We start from the raw sequence: 19,406 nt of genomic DNA on the forward strand, positions 1-19,406 counted from the left end.
ATTTTCATGTTGGTCATAGTGCTGTGGTGGCGCGGCCTCTCATGTTTTAATGTGAGGTCATGGGTTCAAGTCCCTCTTGAGTCCTTTTTATTAATAATTTCCCTCTTGAGTCCTTTTTATTAATAATTTTCTTTTATAGTGCTTTATTTATTTTTTTGGGGCCTAAAATTCAATTATTTTTACATCCCTTAAGAGACTAAAACTGGGCCTACGAATTTGTTAAGACGGCCCTGTATATATATATATATATATATAGGGTTATGTTACAAGACACCCTTTGGTGATGTCTTTTATCAAGCAACACCTTAAGGTGTGATTTTCTCTTTTTAGTTATAACTTTGCTAAAAGACACCTTCATAAAAGTAAGTTACTACAAGAAAAACTGCATTTTGCGACCTTTAAAATGGCCGATTGCGACTGTTAGAAGGGTCGCAGATGTACAATTGCGACCCTTCCCCAACAGTCACAGATGTTGGGGTCGCAAGTGTCTTTTGCGACCCTTCATAGAACAGCCGCACCAACTGCCGCAAAAGGCACTGCGACAGTTGTTAAGGGTCGCAAATGAGGAGATTCAAATGGATTTCAAGGGACTTGCGACAGTTGGAGAAGGGTCGCAGATGCATAAAATTTATTTATAAAAAAAACATTGCGACAGTTTGCAAGGGTCGCAGATGTTGAGTTAATTTAAAAAAAAAATCAGTTTTTTCCTGAATTTTTAATAGAACTATTTACTAATAAAAAATATATAAAACTAAAATAATTCATAATAAAAAATATGAACAAATTCATAAACTAAAATATGAATTTTACATTCATATAAAATACAAACAAGTGATACAATAAGGTTTCTTGAGTTCCTAACATGAAAATTTAATCAATTATGTAGATGATATTTGGCGAGGAAGTTGTTTTGATCAACTAGAGATGAATAAACTCCAAAGAATGCTATGCTCTGTTTGGTGATTCTAAGTCTTCCACCTAAAAATAAGTCAAAGATTATATAAGACACATCAATTAACAAAAATAAGCAATAATGTCACGCAAGTCATGATTCTAACTTATCGCGCAATTAAACTAATAATTACTTTCTGATATATTTGTCAAAAATAACCACTATGGAACAACCATTAGCTATTTATCACAGAGAAGCTTACAAGACCAATTAATTGCATTCAATGTGAAACAAATAAATCACTACCCTTTCATTCAAAACACCAGTCTTGAGTTCAAGCAAAACTCCAGGTACTCCAGTATGGATGCTAGACCAGCATCTGAACCCTCCAAATTTAGTGAAGGAACTCAATAATTAAAAAAATTAGTGAAGTGAAGGAAAGAAATATTGTACTTACATTTAAAAGAGGGTGACTACAAGGTCTAGTTTTTGAACAAGAAAGCTCCACAAGATCTATTTGCAAAATATCTTAGTCCAAGAAAGCTCCACAAAGTGATTCATAATTCATGTTCACCACTCTCGGGTACCTCAGCATGTATTGTTGTGTGACCAAAATATGGAACCAAATTAGAATGTAAACTAGAAGTGAAGTACCAAACAACACCTATATCAGATAAAGTAGCCACAAAAAGTTCATTATGATCAGGCCAAATCAAGGATGAATTGTGTAAGTGCAGAGTTGGCATCTGACACATTTATGCATATAATGCACATTTATACATAAGCATATAATGAGCATTTATGTTATAAACACTTGCTTACTCAAACAGGGCCCAAAGCTAACAACATCAAAATTCAATAAGATCATACTTTCATGTAAAAATCAATTATAATTTGTATAAGTTCTGTGAGATCATAAAATGAGACCTCTGCACTCTGTCAATAAACAAATTGAAATTGCAAATATTACTAAAAAGAATAGTCCAGAAAATTTCTTATTCTTTGCACGCGGCAACATCAAGCACATGTAGACTTCAAAAAAAATCACGAAACTGTGAGCAATATAACAAATCAACTACCTGTATGTTTACTTGATCAAAAAAAAAAAAAAACTACCTGTATGTTTTCTCTAACACTCATTATACTTCTCATATTATTTTTTTGCCATGTTCATTGTGTATAACTATACTAACTTACAATCTAACTAATAACTTGGTGTATTATAAGTATTTGTAAAGCGGTCGAAATTTCTTCTTCATAACAAGCGGCAACAACAATCAATGTAATGAAAATCATTAACGCAATACACACACACAAAAATCAAAAACAAGTCAAGCAACCACTATTAAAAATAAACCTTTGGAAAACAGTGGGGATTGGCCACTGAGTTGTTCCAACACCTGAGAGACTGTACATGAATATCATAGGTATATTGTTATGATTGTTTGTTTATAAGATTTAGGATCTTCAACAAAATATGTTTTAAATGAGAATTAAACTTAAGGGCTCTATTATAATTGAAATATGCAGGGAACCTTCAAAAAAATCCCACAATATCATAGTTCCGGACTAGGCCAAGTCGAACCCACGTAGAGAACTGGTCTTCACCCAGAAAGCAATCTACACAACATATCATGCCATGGGAACACCCTATAGGTGCACCCAGAAAGCAATCTACACAACAGATCATGCCATTCGCTACACCCTAAACCTCACACTCACGGCCCATCACTTGCTCAATCATCGAAGTGTTTGCAGGTACATCACTCCTATGTCTCTAACAACTCAACAGTCTCTCAGGCAGTTGATTTAGGTCCACTCGGGATCGATTATATATACTATCAACAGTCATAGCAGTTATACAAAGACAAGTGTAAGGACTCTTGCAGATATCAACTTCTAATTTTTTTTAAAAGAGAAGATGTTTTTGCAATAGTTTGGTAAAAGTTACCTCTGTCTCTAGAATTTTGCAAGTTCTTGAGAGATAATTGGAATCTTTAGAGCCTCAATCTTTTTTTTGATTTTCTGCCATTCTTTCCAACTTTGCTTGCTCGTATGGTGTCATGTTTTTACACTGCAAGATTGATGATAAACAAGTCAGAACGATGCAAATAGCTAAGCAAAGTAGGATAAAGAAAAACTAGCAATAAGAGGAAAAAGACAAGTAACAATAATGCAGATATGCTAGCAAAGATGGGATCAAGAATGATAGGAAGTTGAATTCAATAGTATTAGAAGGTGGAAGGAGGTTTCATTAAGAAGGTTGGATGAAGCGTGACAGGAACTGATTTTGCATTATTGGTATCTAGTATAAGGCAACACATGAGTGAGAATCTGCACCACCTGCTACGACATCCATTCCACCACCTACGTCTATGGAGATACATTATTGAAATACATATTTATATGGTTGTGCTTGTTGTGCATAAAGTTTTCGCACTTCGTCTGGCTACAATAGAAAAGACAAGAACCTAGTGATAGCAACAACAATATCACCTTGGTTTGAAAAAGCAATAAATTAAAGAAAACTAGATTCGTGTGGGCATCACTTTCTCATTAAATAAAGGTCTGCATAGTCTTTCAAAATAAATTGGTTCTCTATAAAGAGCAACCCAGAAAAGCAGCCCTAGTCTAGAAAAGTTGATTGTTCATGCAAACATGAACTGCATTCAAGTTATAAATGCACGATTGGGGGAGTCATGCAAATATGTGCAGAGTCTACATTAATTGAAAAGGTGTCTAGCATTGTTTCTTAGTGAAATGCAAGGCAATTTTCATTTTCTGTTGTTGTTGTTGGTGGTGTGTGTGTGTGTGTGTGCAGAAAGACAACACATGGACCATCCAAGATGCTACCAAGAGTGCCCTTATATGAAATGGGACTATTGTGATATACAGTGGCAACAGAAGGGTTGAAGGGCCATGTGATGCACAATTAATGTCATTTTAAGTGCCTTAACAGGAAGTGTACAAGGCTGTCCTTTTGATTCAGAACAATTAAAATGGTAGGTAAACCCTATAAATAGAGGGTAGTCTTCACAAGTAATGTAATAAGAATCATTGTGTTTTATTTTTAAGAAAAAACACGTTTTCAGTTAACCAAACTTTCCAAATTTAAGATATTAGCCAAGAGATATAAGGGACCTCTACTAACTGCCATTGACTGTTTTAATGCACTTACTTTAGATCAAAATAAGTGTGTTTGCTGCATTATATATTCACTGGTGCAGTTGTATAGATTGAATATTAAAAAAAACATGGAATCAGAACATTTTATGTGATTAATAACTTAACAGCAGTTGAGAAACAATTCTATAAATCAATTTGCTGAAAAATATTATTAATAAGCATTATATATGTAGGTATAACCTTTAAATAACCATCCATGCATATAGAAACATCATTCATGTATGATTCAATATACAAAAAATTGACAAAACTAACCACCAAATCAAATACCCAAATAAACAAGAAGAAATCAAACAGAGATTGGAACACAATACCTTCCATTCTTGTGAAAAATTCTGAATTTCGATCTTATGTTGAGACTTTGGGGTCAAAAAAGGTGAAATTTTGTTCAGTGCATTATGAGAAAAGCAAGACCCATTTAACCTAAAAGAGAGAAGAAGGTGAAATTTTGTTCAGTGCATTATGAGAAAAGCAAGACCCATTTAACCTAAAAGAGAGAAGAAAATAGAAGTGTTGTTATATTTTCAATTTGACCCAATTGGGTTAGGATGCAAAAAGAACTAAAGGATTCAATGTCCTAATCCGACTCGTGAAAACAACTCAATTTACAACTATTGACTATAAAATCAGGTGGGCTAACAATTCTTGCACCGGATGACACTTCCTTCTCAGGACTAAAAGCAGGATTCCTCAACTCTCTTTCTGATGGACAGAAACTCGAGTTGTTACAGTTCTGCGTTATTTCAGACTATGTTTCTAGCTCTAACTTTAATACATTGACAAACCCTATAAGAACACTTGCCGGAGATAAATCCGGAAAGGTGGAGCAGAATGTGGTAGGTTACCTTGTCGCTTTGTTGCAGAAAATCAAAATCAAAATGATTAGTGCATACACATCATAGCAGCCCTAATATTGATATATTCATTCTTATGATTAAACTGCACTTTAACATTAGATTTATTAGCGGTCCATGGCACAACAGGTTTAACAAGTATCATTAACAAAGTCAAAGTATCAAAACTAGTAACAACTTAGAACCAAAACTAAATCGAAACAACTTAGTACCAAAACTAAATCCACCAAAAAATCATTAACAAAGTCAAATAAAGAAATCGATAAATTGTTCAAAGAAGACGAGGCACCTAATATGTAGTTGCATATAAAAAATAAAATTTGTAACTTCAGAGTAAGTTTCCATTGTATGCCAGTATTCCTTAGTGCATTCTATATCCAAATTGTAGGTGACATGAAGTCATATTACTTTATTAGTTAAAACAGCAAATTTAGTTATGAAAAAAGAGATAAATACCTGAGTATCTTCAGTCAATGAATCTACTTTGTCCAGAACAATTATCTTACATGGCAGACAAGGATAACCACTGAAATAACAGGAACTTAAATCCAGACAGCCACAACTGTGAAATCTTTTATCCTGATCTGAACACATTAATACCAACGTCATTACTAGCATTTAAATCCAGAACCTTAGATTGATAGAGCTACTAATTTGCTTAACACAAAAAATAGATCCAAAACATGTTATTATTACTAAAAACCATTCGCAAAAAAAAATGCCCTGTAAATCTCAGTACCAAAAATCTAACTTGTTATCCCTATTTTGATTATCATGAGTACACAAACAAAATTCCCTAAGAAACAATAAGAGACCATTAGAAATCACAAACAAAATGCCCAAAATTCAGAAACCCTAAAAACTGAATAATACAAACAGAAAACTCCAACAGATAGAGAAGAAGTGATTCAATTCATATGAGTAGAGAACAACGGATTTGAAAGAGAAAAGAAAGATACCGATTCAAAAACGGAGACAATTTTGGCTATGAACAGCTTGAACGAACGAAGCAGCGAACAACGAAGGGCCAAAATGGATGCAGCGAGCGGACAAAAATTTGGGTCTGAAAGGTTTGTCTGTGAATGAAGCAGCGAATCATTTGCCTCTGAACGGTGAAACGATGAAGCTCTGAATGGCCGGCGGAGAACGATTTGGTTCGAAAATGAAATTTGGGGGAAAGTGGATTGTGGGGAAGTGGTGGAGATTTAGGTTTCAGATTGGGGGAAAATGAAATTGGATTTTAGGGTTTTGAAGCTACGGGAGGGAGGCTCAAATTGTAGAAGCGGGACTGTCAAAATATTTGGCCAAAAATTTTATTGTGAAAGGGCGTTTAAAAAAGGTTGTAAAAGCTGCGACCCTTTAGCCTAAAAGTCGCAATAACTGTCGCAAAAGTGTAATCTGCGACAGTTCTAAGCTAAGGGTCGCAAAGTAAGTGTCGCAAAATGACAAATTTCTTGTAGTGAGCTCTTTTCGCAAAAGCTCATAGAGTAACTTGATAAAAGACACCTTCACAAAAGGTGTCTTCTATCATAACCCATATATATATATATATATATATATATATATATATATATATATATATATATATATATATATATATGGGGTTTGCTAGAACACACCCACTGGTTTTTATGTGGGAGTGTTTTAGCAAAGCTACACCTTAGGGTGTGATTAACCACTTTTTAGTTATTTACTTGCTAAAACACTCCCACATAAAAACTAGTGGGTGTGTTCTAGCAAATGCCTATAGGATTTGCTAGAACACACCCACTTGTTTTTGTTAGAAGGTGTGTTATAGCAACATACACCTTAGGGTGTATTTAACCACTTTTTAGTTATTTACTTGCTAAAACACTCCCACATAAAAACTAGTGGGTGTGTTCTAGCAAACCCCTATATATATATGTATATATATATATATATATATATATATATATATATATATATATATATATATAAGGGATTTATTGTTACAAAACTAGTTTAATCTTTTAACATTTAATTTTCTCTCTCCTCTACAAAAATCTATTTTTTGAGAAGTTGCTCTTAACAACTTCTCATTAGAAGTTGTTTTTAGATTATTTTTTTTAGATTTTGATTTTTTTTAAAAGTTGTAACAAACGCATGCCATACTCTTAAAAAAGATCTCGGCTGTGGAACAAAAAAAAAAGGTACCAAAAAAAAAGTGACTATTTTGTTTTAAAAAGTGATTTTTTAAAAAAAAAACTATAACAAACGGGCTCTTGATCTTTGATAGCGTACCGCGGTAGTCAGTGGCAACACCACGGACCACCGCACCGGCATGTTTCGCCAGACGTGAGGAATCTTGGGGGGGATAGGGATCCAAGCAGGGTGCCACAAAGGGGTGGGAATGAGGGTAATTGGATCGACGTGAGACCGAGACGAAGGAAAGCGCGGCGACAGGATCATCAGGGTCAGGACCGGTTTCGGGAAGAAGAAGAACGGCTTTAAGGTAAGGAGGGTTTGCAGCTTCGTCAATCTAGGTTTAGGTATGCATCACAAGAGGAACGTTATTACGGGGATCTTGAGACAGGATCGGATTTTACTGATGGAAGACCAGCAAGATGGGGCGATTATGATGATGATGAGGATTTCTATGATGATTTTTTTGATCGATCACAGAGGTATGCAAGACGTGATCAGCAGGTCCAACAGAGGCAGTCACGACGTGATTATATACGTCTAGTAGTGCAAAGGAATGATGTCCGTGAATAGCAGAAGCGCGTTTTGGTTTCAGCTGGAAACCAGAGAGTGTGCGACATTAAATCAGATGGCAACGGAAAGGCTTCAGACTTATCACCTAAACGGTTCGTAACTTTTTACATTACTAATTTCCCTCCTCAAGCTTCAAACTTTTTCTTGCGGAAGGGTTTCGAGGTTTGCGGTATTTTAGAAGAGGTTTTTGTAGCCAATAATAGAAATAGATATGGTGAAGTGTATGGCTTGACAAGTTATTGAAAGCTTTAAATAAGGTCTGTTTTGGGCAATATTGTGTACGTGATGTGCTTGCTAGGTTTGATAGGAAAGTGGTGAGGGAGGGTGAGGGTGTAGGTGGTAAGAAGGTGGAGAGTGGTGGAGTGAAGGTGAGGGAGAGGGAGAAGGGTTCAGAGGGAGAAAAAAGGAAGGAGGGGAAGAAGGGTAGGAGCGAGGAGGGTTCGAAGAAGGAGGGAGAGGCTGGAGGTGTGACGGTGGGATCGGTGTTGGTGAGGGTGGGAGGAGGGAGGAAGAAGGGAGGTGAGGGTGGCGGTGGAAAGGAGGTGAGGAAGGTAAGCACAGACAATCAGACAGTGCCTAAAAAACTCATTCGGAAATATCGATCATGTGATGAGGATTTGAGATGGGCACAACGTGGTTACATTGGTACTATTTTAGATGGGGCGTCTATACCGCTTATTCATAATAGGGTGGAAGACGCGGGTTTTAAGGACATTGATATAATACCAATTGGGGCTGACAAAGTTTTTGTTCATTCACTTTCGGGAGTGGATGTTTCTGGTATTTTGAAAGAGGCAAAACAATTTTTTGATTTAATTTTCTCTAATATGGTGGCTTGGAAGAAAGAGGTTTTACCGTTTCAGAGGGGAGCTTGGATTCGGTTGTATGGAATTCCATTACACGCGTGGAATGAAGGCTTTTTTAAATTATGTGTTCATGAGTGCGGAAGGTTTTTAAAAGCAGACAATTGTTCTTTGAATAGAGAAAGGTTCGATTATGCAAGAGTATTGATATCTACGTCGAATTAGAATGTGGTTAATTGTTTCGAACAAATTCTTGTAGATGATTCGATGGTGGAGATAAAAATCATAGAAGAATGGGGCTTTAACTTAGGTGATGACGCTTGTTTATATGATGAGGAGGATAAAGCGGTGTCCGAACAGCCAGACAATGAGTACGTGCATGAGGATTTCCAAAATATTGATAATATTGACAAAATAGCTGATAAACTTGTGCATGACTTAGTGGAAACGGAAGACTTGGAATGTGATGACTTGAATGTAAACGGTAAGGCAAATCCAGTGGCTACAAACTCCATTAAGGTGCTCGACAATTTGCATCCTGATGGCAGTTTGGACAGTCCAGCGGTTGCTCCACAGAAAAATGAAGAACCTATTATGTCTATGTCTTCTATTTGTAAGGACGGATCCAAGGAGGACACAGTCAAACAGCTCCCGGTGGTGGCAGATATGAATGATGCCGTGTTAGGTGTGGGGGGTACAACACCTTCAGAAGCGACACAAGGTTCAGCTGAAGAAGTGGTATCAAACCGAAAGAAAAGACAAAATAATCACATTTCAGGTTCAGCAGGTTCATTGGGTAACTCAGGTCCGTGGAGTATGGATTGGCAGCAAAACGTCAACAAAGGAGGTACATGTCTTATTTCTTCAAAAAACAAGCGGTTAAAAAAGGTGCGGAAGGACAATGGAGGTAGTGGTGGGAGATCACTCAATAATGTTGTTACAAAAAAGGCGGGTGGCTTTCTTCGACATCTAGTTCTCACATTAAAGAAGGTGGCAAGACTTCCAAGCAAGGATAGAGCGGAGGTTATGAAGGTATTGCGGGATTCAAAAATTATGAAATCCTTGAAACAAAAAATAAGTAATCGACGTCGGCACAGACAGAGAAACGCAAGATCGCTTGACGCAGTGAGTCTTAATTCTCAAAATCTATCTTCATCTATGGTTTATGTGAGTAATGATTGGAGGCACTGGGTAGCTTTAAATGGCAATGATGTGTCGAAGGCAGCAGATATTGAGTCTTTTGGTAAAGCTATAGGGGTTTCTTATAAAGAAAGTTGTCACAACAAGTTTAGTGTGCTAAACCGGTATAAAAAGGTTGAGTTAGGGCCAGTGTTGACACCTATGGTGGTGGGGCGTGTTGAGGAGGATGTCGGAGTGTAGGAGGTTGTCGTTGTGGTGGGATGGGTGTGTGGGAGGTGTGTGTGATGAAGATTATATCATGGAATGTGCGGGGGTTGGGGGGTGTAGAGAAAAAGCGGGAGGTCAGGAGACCAAATTATCTGTGTGTGATGATTTAATTTGTAATTCCTTGTGGGGAGATTCAAATCATGCTTTTTCTTATAGACCATCGGTAGGGGCATCAGGAGGTTTGTTAATTGTGTGGGATTCGAAAGAGGTGGAGGTTTGGTCGTCGGGTAGTCAGGACCATGTTCTTTATATTCATGGTAGATTCATCCGTAATAATGAAGAGTTTTATTTGTTTAATATTTATGCACCATGTGAACCGCGGGCTAAACAAGATTTATGGGTATCTTTGTCTGCTAGACTGCAGTTGTTAGATGGTGGGAAGGTGTGTGTGTGTGTTTGGATTTTAATGCGGTCCGAAATATGGAGGAAAGATGGTCTCAGAGAGGACTCAGTGTCACGAATGATTTTCAGCATTTTAGCAATTTTATTGATGAAAATGGGGTGATAGATTTGCCTCTATGCGGGCGACGGTACATGTGGTTCAAAGGAGATGGTTCTGCAATGAGCAGGCTAGATCGTTTTCTGTTATCCGAAGAATGGTGTCTTCAGTGGCCTAATTGTTTTCAGGTAGCCCTTCTCAGGGGTCTCTCTGATCACTGTCCGCTTCAATTATCTGTGGATGAGGAAAATTGGGGACCTAGACCGTTACGAATGTTGAAATGTTGGCGAGACTTACCAGGATATACCCAGTTTGTGAAAGAAAGGTGGTGGTCGCTTCAAATTGAGGGATGGGGAGGCTATGTTCTTCGCGAGAAATTGAAATTGATCAAGGTTGCTTTAAAAGAGTGGCATTCTGTTCATGTCAAAAATATTCCAGGAAAAATTGAAGGCTTAAAATATAGGCTATCTGAGTTAGATGATCAGGTGGACGAAGGTGGGTTATCGGTGGAAGAGATTGAGGAGATGAGGAACATAACACATGACATTCATTCTTTATCGCTGTTTTATCTTGGTTTTCGGGTGTCAAACATTGATTACGTTTGAACCTTTTAAACCGGTGATATCTTATTTTTTCTTGGGAAGGGAAAAAGTAAGCAAAACCCTTGAGAATCGAGGTCCGGGAGTTGTTTTCGCTACGGGAAGGTGTTAGGCACCCATAACGACTATAGTAACCTATAGGAACCGTCTTTAATTTCTACGCGCGCACTTTATTTTTAAATGCTATTTGAAAATGTTATTTACACCTAAAATTTGCTAAGTGAAGAATTGGAGGGAGAAGAAAGTGTTTGAATTTTTATTTTATTTGAATTGAAGGAATTTGGTTCCTTGCCTACGTACCCGTTTAAGGGATCAAATCCACCGTAGTTCTCTCTCAAAAAATGTTTTTGTTTTTGTTGGTTGATTTTAAGTTTGAAAATGGATTTTGAAAGAATAGAAAGAGGCCTCAAGGGCATGAGATTAGGAAATAGTGAGGTTGGATTAGTGAATTGCAAAAGAAGTCAAAGTTTGATTATTTTCATTGAAATTTGATTAAGAAAATGGAAAAGAAAATACAATGGGATGTTGGATCCCAAGGTTTATTTAGAAAATAGTTTGAGTGATGTTGTTCACATTTGTTTGGAAAATTGGTTTTCTCTAAGTATGAGTCCTAGGCATTCATCTAAACATACAATCCTAAACATACATCTAAACATGCATATTCTAGCTACTTAGTGATGTGTGTGCATGTGTCGGTGCTTGTGTCGGTGTACATCATTAGAGTCCATTGTCCTTTACATCATACCCTAGATACATTCTATGGCCTCTTTGCCAAGAAAATTAAAAGTTGCATGAAGTAAAATATTACAAGAACTCCTAAGTGTTTACATGCTAAGTCTTGGTAAAACTTGAAGTGCAAGAAATTAAAGTGGAGAAAAAGATGAGATATGGAATGCTTATGATGTATGAAACATGAAACAAAAAAGTTAGTAGCACAAGATATGAAACAAATCAAAGCTATCATAACAAAAGTAAGAAAATTAACATAAAAAACAAGCAAAAACAATGCAAAATAGGCCTAAAGATTCATCAATAATGCAAGGCTTGAACAAGACCTATAATCCTCATATTTTAACAAGTTCCCAAAGAGTTTTATTTCAGTCCCAACACAAGAATTAATAGGACCTATCAAGCCAAGCCTCCTAGCATATTTTTAGGCATATTTTCCATTTTATTTCCACAAACAATTATTTACATGACTTATAAAACAAGAAACTAACAAATCAAACTCCAAAAACAGTAAAGAACAGCACCAAATCATAGGCATACACATTGTAAATTCTCATATCAAGGGTCAATATACCATAGCAAGATTTTGGGATCAAGAACATGCAAGAATTTCACAAAAAATTAACAAAAAAGTAACATAAAATCACAAGAAAACCTCACATATATTTTTCCCAATTTTAATATGCAACAATTATCACAAAAATACCACAAAACTATTAAGAAATATGTATGAAAATTTTTGGAGTTTTTAGAGAATTTTTAACCACAAAAAAACATGTAAATTTCACAATTTTTAACAAAAATAGCAAACAATTGACAAGAAAACACCACACATTTTTTAACCAAGATTCAACATATGACAATATCACAAAAATATCAAGAAAATGATTAAGAACACATAGGAAATTTTTAGGAATTTTCATGAAAAGATTGAGCAAGCAGGGGTGTAATTAGCGAAATTTGACACAAGCATGCAGGGAAGGGGGGTGCAAGTAACAAAACTGCAAAGAAGCATGGAGAAAAAACGAAATTGCAAGGGACAAGCCCAAGCCCGGGGTTAATGTGGGTCGGATCCATGGGTTTGTTAAATGGATACGGGTCAAAGAGATAAATTAGGATCCTTTCTTCCTTATTTTGCAAAAAACGTTTTCTTCCTACTCTCTTTCTCTCCCAACCGGTTCATACTCACAACACATAGATTTAACATCCAGATTCACCAATCTTGGAAGATAAACTCAAAAATCACAACAAAGGGATTAACATGGTTACCTCTTGCACAGATTAGAGGAATTTCTTGTTTGCCTTGCCGGTCCTTCTTTCTTTATCAGCCACGCGACCTTGCACTTCAACAATGGCGGATTCTTCTTCGTTCTTGCAAGCTGGACGGTTTGGTATGCTTGTGGTTACCGAATTCGATTCAACTGAAGCTATAGCACTTGGATTCGATCCCTCTTGCTCCTCTGTTCACGTTCGAATTCTCCGATTCCGTTCGTACCACTTTCGTCACTGCCTTTGCTCTTGCTTTCGCTGAGTCCGAGTCAATTGAGTTTGATGCTGGATGCTTGATTCACGAAGTGGAGCCTGCAAGATTCACGATCTGAAGGTGTTTCAGGTGCGATGGACTTGCGTTTCCGATTTCGTTGTGGTTCGAATTTGTACCGGTTCAGTGTGCGACGAACGTGATCTTGGTTGTTTCTTCTCCGTTCTCTTCTCTGTTTCCTTCTCACAATTCCATCACTGTACCGTCACGAATCCGTCACCGTTGTTGTTTGAGATGGATCTTCGAAATTGTTGTGTATTCATGGACGAATTTGCAGAATTTTGTACAATTGTTGTTGCTGTATGAAAAATGGAATCGAAACAGAATTGATTTGGAATTGTAATGGATTTTGGGATGTTTGTGATGAATTTTGGTGGTGAATGTTGATGGTGATGATGAATTCCGATGGTGAGGTGGTGGTTGTGGAATTTGGATGATGAAGATTGGGTGGTGGAAGGTGGAAGAAAGAGGTTGTTGTGGTGGTTTGGAGGGTGGTTTAGTGGTGGTTTTAGTTAGTTAGAGGTGAGAGAGAGGGTTGTTATGGTGGTTGAGTGGTGGAGAAGAAGGTTGTTAGGGTGGAGGAATGGTGGTTACGTGAGAGAAGAGAAAGAAGAAAGAAATTGCTTTTTTTTTTTTTTTTTATTTTGTGATTTTTTGTGAAAAAATGTAAAAAATGATTGGTGAATGAATGAATTGACCCTTTGACCAATTTATAGGCTAAGTCATTGACCTTGGACCAATAGGATAGAGACATGTGGCACTAGACTTGTAACAAACTCTTAAGGACCAATAGTATTTGGACACATGGCGCTTGGACTCTAACAAACTTAAAAAGGGATTAAAATGTCAATAACGAAAGTGCGCGGACTAAAATGAAAATTAACACTAAAATTGAATCGAAAAAGTAAATTGAAAATTAACGTAAAATGAGACGATTAAAAACAACAAAGCAGGTTAAAACGAATCAGAAATATTATGTGAAATGACCAAAACGCCCCTAGGGACTAAAATGACTAAAAACGACTCAAATGCAAAAATGGATTTTCAACAAGGGTTTAAAGCAAAGACTTATATAAGCAAAATTAACAGACTCAGAGACAATTTTAAGGGTTTAAACAGAGCTTTGACACTTGGAAAGACTAAAATGCCCCTAGGGGCAAAACTGACTCAAAAATGACTTCAAATGCAATTTTTAAAATGGATTTTGACATAGAATGAAACAAAGACTTACTCAAACTATTTGAAAGGACTCAACCAAATTTTTCAAAGACTGAAAGAAATTTTAACACAGGGAGTGGCTAAAATGCCCCTAGGGGCTAAATTGACTAAAAAAATGATCCAACTGATATTTTTGAAATGAATTTTGACATGAGATTGAAACAAGGACTTATGCAAACCAAATTAAAAGATTCAAACAATTTTCAAAGATAAAAATGAGTTGAATGCAGGAAATGACTAAAATACCCTTACATGTGAATTTTGCAAATAACATTGAAATAAAATGCAGAGAAAGATGCAATTGATCAGAGACATATCAAATGACTTATAATGCAAGAAAAGAAGAATTGAACAAGTATTTTTAGGTCCAAAATTAGGGTATAACAGCTGCCCCTATTTAAGTTTCTTTGTCCGGAGAGTCAAGAGACGAAGTCTTAGAGTTGACGGGACGAAGATACTTAAATATTAACATTTGCACTGCTTTTGGACATAAAAATACGCTTTCAGAGTTTCAAAGATATGAATGTTATGCAGTACTTTAGTTATGAATGCAAGACAAACAACTGGAGTCTATGGAACCTGTGATGTCACTGGGGATTCAGGTGGACATTGACAGGGTAGACAAACCAGGGAGTAGAATAATAAGGTGCAAGTTGTTCTTTGGATCGAACTAGTCACTTGACCAAGGAATACAAAACAAGAGATAGGTGCAAGCTGTTCTTGGGACTGAACTTGGCACTTGACCGGAAACATAGACATATAGGCAGATACAAGCGGTTCTTTTGGATCGAACTTGACACTTGGTTGAAGGTACAAACAGATAGGCAGACACAAACTGTTCTTTTTGGATTGAACTGGCCGTTTGGCTGGAGACATAGACAAAAGGGTTGATACAAGCCGTTTCTTTGGATCGAACTTGCTTGTTGGATTATCACCACATCATGTGGGAGAGTGCAGACTGTTCTCTTAGAACGAACTTGTCGTTTGACCGATAACAAAGCATAAGCTGGGTACAAACTGTTCTTCAGATTGAACTTGTCGTCTGACTGATAACAAAGCATGAGCTGGGTACAAACTGTTCTTCAAATCGAACTTGCCGTTTGACTGATAACAAAGCATGAGCTGGGTACAAACTGTTCTTCAAATCGAACTTGCCGTTTGTCCGGGAACATAGGTATACAAGTAGGTACAAGTGGTTCTTTTTGGATCGAACCTGGCACTTGACCAGTAACAAGATACAAATTGAAAGTCTGGCCTAACAAGACACCACTTGAGGGTAAATTGTCATTAACTTAATCTGAGAATAGACATGACCATTTTTGTTGGCCCAAGAGTAAATTGACATTGATTTGAATTGAAAATTGACATTGACATTGACATTGGCTTGGAAATTGAAATTGACATTGACATTGACATTGACATTGATATTGACATTGGCATTGGATATTGACATTGACATTGACATTGACATTGGCATTTGACATTAACATTGACATTGACATTGACATTGGCATTTGACATTAACATTGGCATTTGACATTAACATTGACATTGACATTGACATTGACATTGACATTGGCATTTGACATTAACATTGACATTGACATTGACATTGGCATTTGACATTAACATTGACATTGACATTATCAAAATAGAAAGAAAATATTTGTATATAGCATTGAAAGTAGGAAGAAAAATAGAGTTTCAAACAATAGAAAGGCTCAAATTGATGTAGAAGAGTGAAAGTCAGCCAAAGGCACGACTTCACGGATTTACAAAGCTTGGAAAATGGTAATTTTATTGGTTGGTGATACATTGAACACGATGATCGCTACATTTCATAGAAATTTTGAATTCACAAGTACAAAAACCTCTGATGAAGACGATCATTGACAGTTGCAGATGCCCCAAAGGGGTGATGGTGATTTGCCAGATATAGTTACTTGTCTTTATTGTCAACCTCATTTTTGCATGAACCGCCCTTTCGGGTTTTCGGCTCATCGAGGCGCTCATTCTTGCCTGAGTTGCGTACAATCTCAGCGAGCTTTTTCATATATTTGTTTTTTTTTTGTCCCTAACTTTTGCCTGGATCGCCCTTTCGGGTTTTCGATCCACCGGGAAGCGCATTTTTGCCTAGGCCGCCCTTTCGGGTTTTCGACCTACCACGCTGTTCTTTTCTTTCTAGACAAAGTATTTCTTGACTATATCGGCATTAACAGGATTTGGGAGTTCAACACCATCCATGTGAGTAAGAATCAAAGCACCACCAGAGAAAGCCTTCTTGACAACATAAGGACCTTCGTAGTTAGGTGTCCACTTGCCCCTTGGGTCGGGTTGCTGACTTATCCTTCTTTTCAATACAAGTTCGCCTTCCTTGAATTCTCGAGGTCGGACTTTCTTGTCAAAAGCATTCTTCATTCGCACTTGATACAACTGTCCATGAGTCATGGCATCCATACGTTTCTCTTCAATCAGATTCAATTGATCGTACCGACTTTGACACCATTCAGCCTCAGTTAACTTTGCTTCCATGATTACTCGGAGAGATGGAATCTCCACTTCCAGAGGAAGAACTGCTTCCATACCATATACAAGAGAGAAAGGAGTTGCCCCGGTTGAACTGCGTACCGTAGTACGGTAACCATGCAAGGCGAAAGGTAGCATCTCATGCCAGTCTTTGTAAGTAGTGACCATCTTCTGAACAATCTTCTTGATGTTCTTGTTAGCGGCCTCAACTGCACCATTCATCTGAGGTCTATAAGGAGAAGAATTGTGATGTTCAATTTTGAATTCTTCACATAAAGCTTGCATCATACTATTGTTCAGATTGGAACCATTGTCAGTGATGATCTTGTTGGGAACACCATATCGACAGATGATGTTATTCTTGATAAACTTCACAACCACTTGCTTGGTCACATTTGCATAGGAGGCAGCTTCAACCCACTTGGTGAAATAGTCAATTGCCACTAGAATGAAACGATGTCCATTGGAAGCTTTTGGTTCAATTCTTCCGATCATGTCAATGCCCCACATAGAGAAAGGCCATGGGGAAGATATAACATTGAGGGCATGTGGAGGCACATGAATCTTGTCAGCGTAAATTTGACACTTGTGGCATCTTTCAGCATGTTTGTGGCAATCACGTTCCATAGTTATCCAGTAATAGCCGGCTCTCAACAATTTTCTTGACATGGTGTGACCCGAAGCATGGGTCCCAAAGGTACCGTCATGTACATCATGCATCAATTTCTCGGCTTCTTGCTTATCAACACATCTCAACAAGACCATGTCATAGTTCCTCTTGTATAGGATTTCTCCGTCCAGAAGGAATTTGCTAGCCCATCGTCTCAGAGTCTTTTTATCCCTGTTGGAAGCACCGGGTGGATATTCACGATTCTGCAAGAATTGTTTGATGTTGTAATACCAAGGCTTTTTGTCATTCACATCTTTGTCAGCTTGATCTGGCATATTTTCAATGGTAAACACATGAGCGGGTCTATCAAGACGCTGCACTTTGATTACGGGCACATCATTCCAGTGATTGACACGAAACATGGAAGACAAGGTAGCAAGAGCATCAGCCATCTGATTTTCATCCCAAGGGATATGGTGCAGCTCAACCTTTGTAAAGTATGTCAATAGACGTCTTGCATAGTCACGGTATGGGATCAGCTTCTCATGATGAGTTTCCCATTCACCCTTTATCTGATTGATAACAAGTGCAGAATCTCCATAGATGTCAAGGTGTTTAATTCTCAGGTCAAGGGCTTCTTCAATGCCCAAGATGCATGCTTCATACTCAGCTATGTTGTTTGTGCATTCAAAAGTTATTCGAGCGGTGAAAGGAATGTGGTGCCCTTGTGGAGTTACAATGATGGCCCCAATCCCTTTACCGTAAGCATTAACAGCACCATCAAACACCAACCCCCACTTGCTATTGGGGTCCGGCCCTTCATTGATCAGTGGCTCTTCACAGTCTTTTGCTTTCAGATACATAATCTCTTCATCAGGGAAATCAAACTTAATTGGCTGGTAATCATCAAGAGGTTGGCAAGCAAGATGCTCAGCAAGGACACTTCCTTTGATTGCTTTCTGAGCTTTGTATACAATGTCATATTCAGACAACAACATCTGCCAACGTGCGATCTTTCCAATAACAGCAGGCTTTTCAAAGATGTACTTGATTGGATCCATTCGCGATATCAACCAAGTTGTATGATTCACCATATAATGACGCAGGCGTTTGGCAGCTCAGGCTAAAGCACAACAAGTCTTTTCAAGCATCGTATACCGAGTTTCACAGTCGGTGAACTTCTTGCTCAGATAGTAGATAGCATGCTCTTTCTTACCAGTCTCATCTTGTTGACCGAGAACACAACCCACTGAATCGTCTAACACTGACAGATACATAATCAAAGGCCTCCCTTCCACTGGCGGGACAAGGATAGGTGGTTCCAACAGGTATTCTTTGATGCTATCGAAAGCTTCCTGACATTCATCATTCCATACAACAGGCTGATTCTTTCTGAGCAATTTGAAAATTGGTCCACAGGTAGTAGTCATGTGAGATATGAATCTTGAAATATAATTCAGACGTCCGAGGAAACCTCTGACTTGCTTCTCAGTTTGAGGGGCCGGCATCTCTCTGATGGCTCGGACTTTGTCAGGATCAACTTCAATGCCTCTCTGGCTGACAATGAAGCCTAGCAACTTTCCGGATCTTACACCAAATGTGCACTTGTTAGGATTCAGCCGCAGCTTGTACTTTCTCAGTCTTTCAAACATCTTTTTCAAATACACAACATGCTGCTCTTCATCACTTGACTTCACAATCATATCATCAACATATACTTCAATCTCTTTGTGAATCATATCATGAAACAGAGTGGTCATACCCCTTTGATAGGTAGCACCAGCATTTATCAAGCCGAATGGCATCACTTTATAACAGAATGTTCCCCACGGAGTAATGAAGGACGTCTTTTCTCTATCTTCAGGTG

General features: G+C 37.7%; 1 long non-coding RNA gene across 3 annotated transcripts; it reads right to left on the reverse strand.

The window, feature by feature from the left end:
* Positions 1-760: 760 nt before the first annotated feature.
* Positions 761-6,238, reverse strand: LOC146955414 (uncharacterized). 3 transcript variants are annotated; one of them, XR_015016617.1, is made up of 8 exons: positions 5,892-6,238; positions 5,389-5,516; positions 4,924-5,017; positions 4,393-4,501; positions 2,844-2,966; positions 1,350-1,556; positions 1,199-1,271; positions 761-978 (listed from the first exon to the last, which is right to left on the reverse strand). It is a non-coding gene; the product is annotated as an uncharacterized LOC146955414 (long non-coding RNA). The 3 variants fall into 3 exon arrangements; XR_015016616.1 differs by lacking the exon at positions 4,924-5,017; XR_015016618.1 differs by lacking the exons at positions 4,393-4,501; positions 4,924-5,017.
* Between the last annotated feature and the right edge of the window lie 13,168 nt (positions 6,239-19,406).

Source organism: Medicago sativa, chromosome 1 (genome assembly GCF_051527215.1).
Source record: "Medicago sativa cultivar Bolivia chromosome 1, Bolivia_mono, whole genome shotgun sequence".
NCBI classification, from domain to species: domain Eukaryota; kingdom Viridiplantae; phylum Streptophyta; class Magnoliopsida; order Fabales; family Fabaceae; genus Medicago; species Medicago sativa.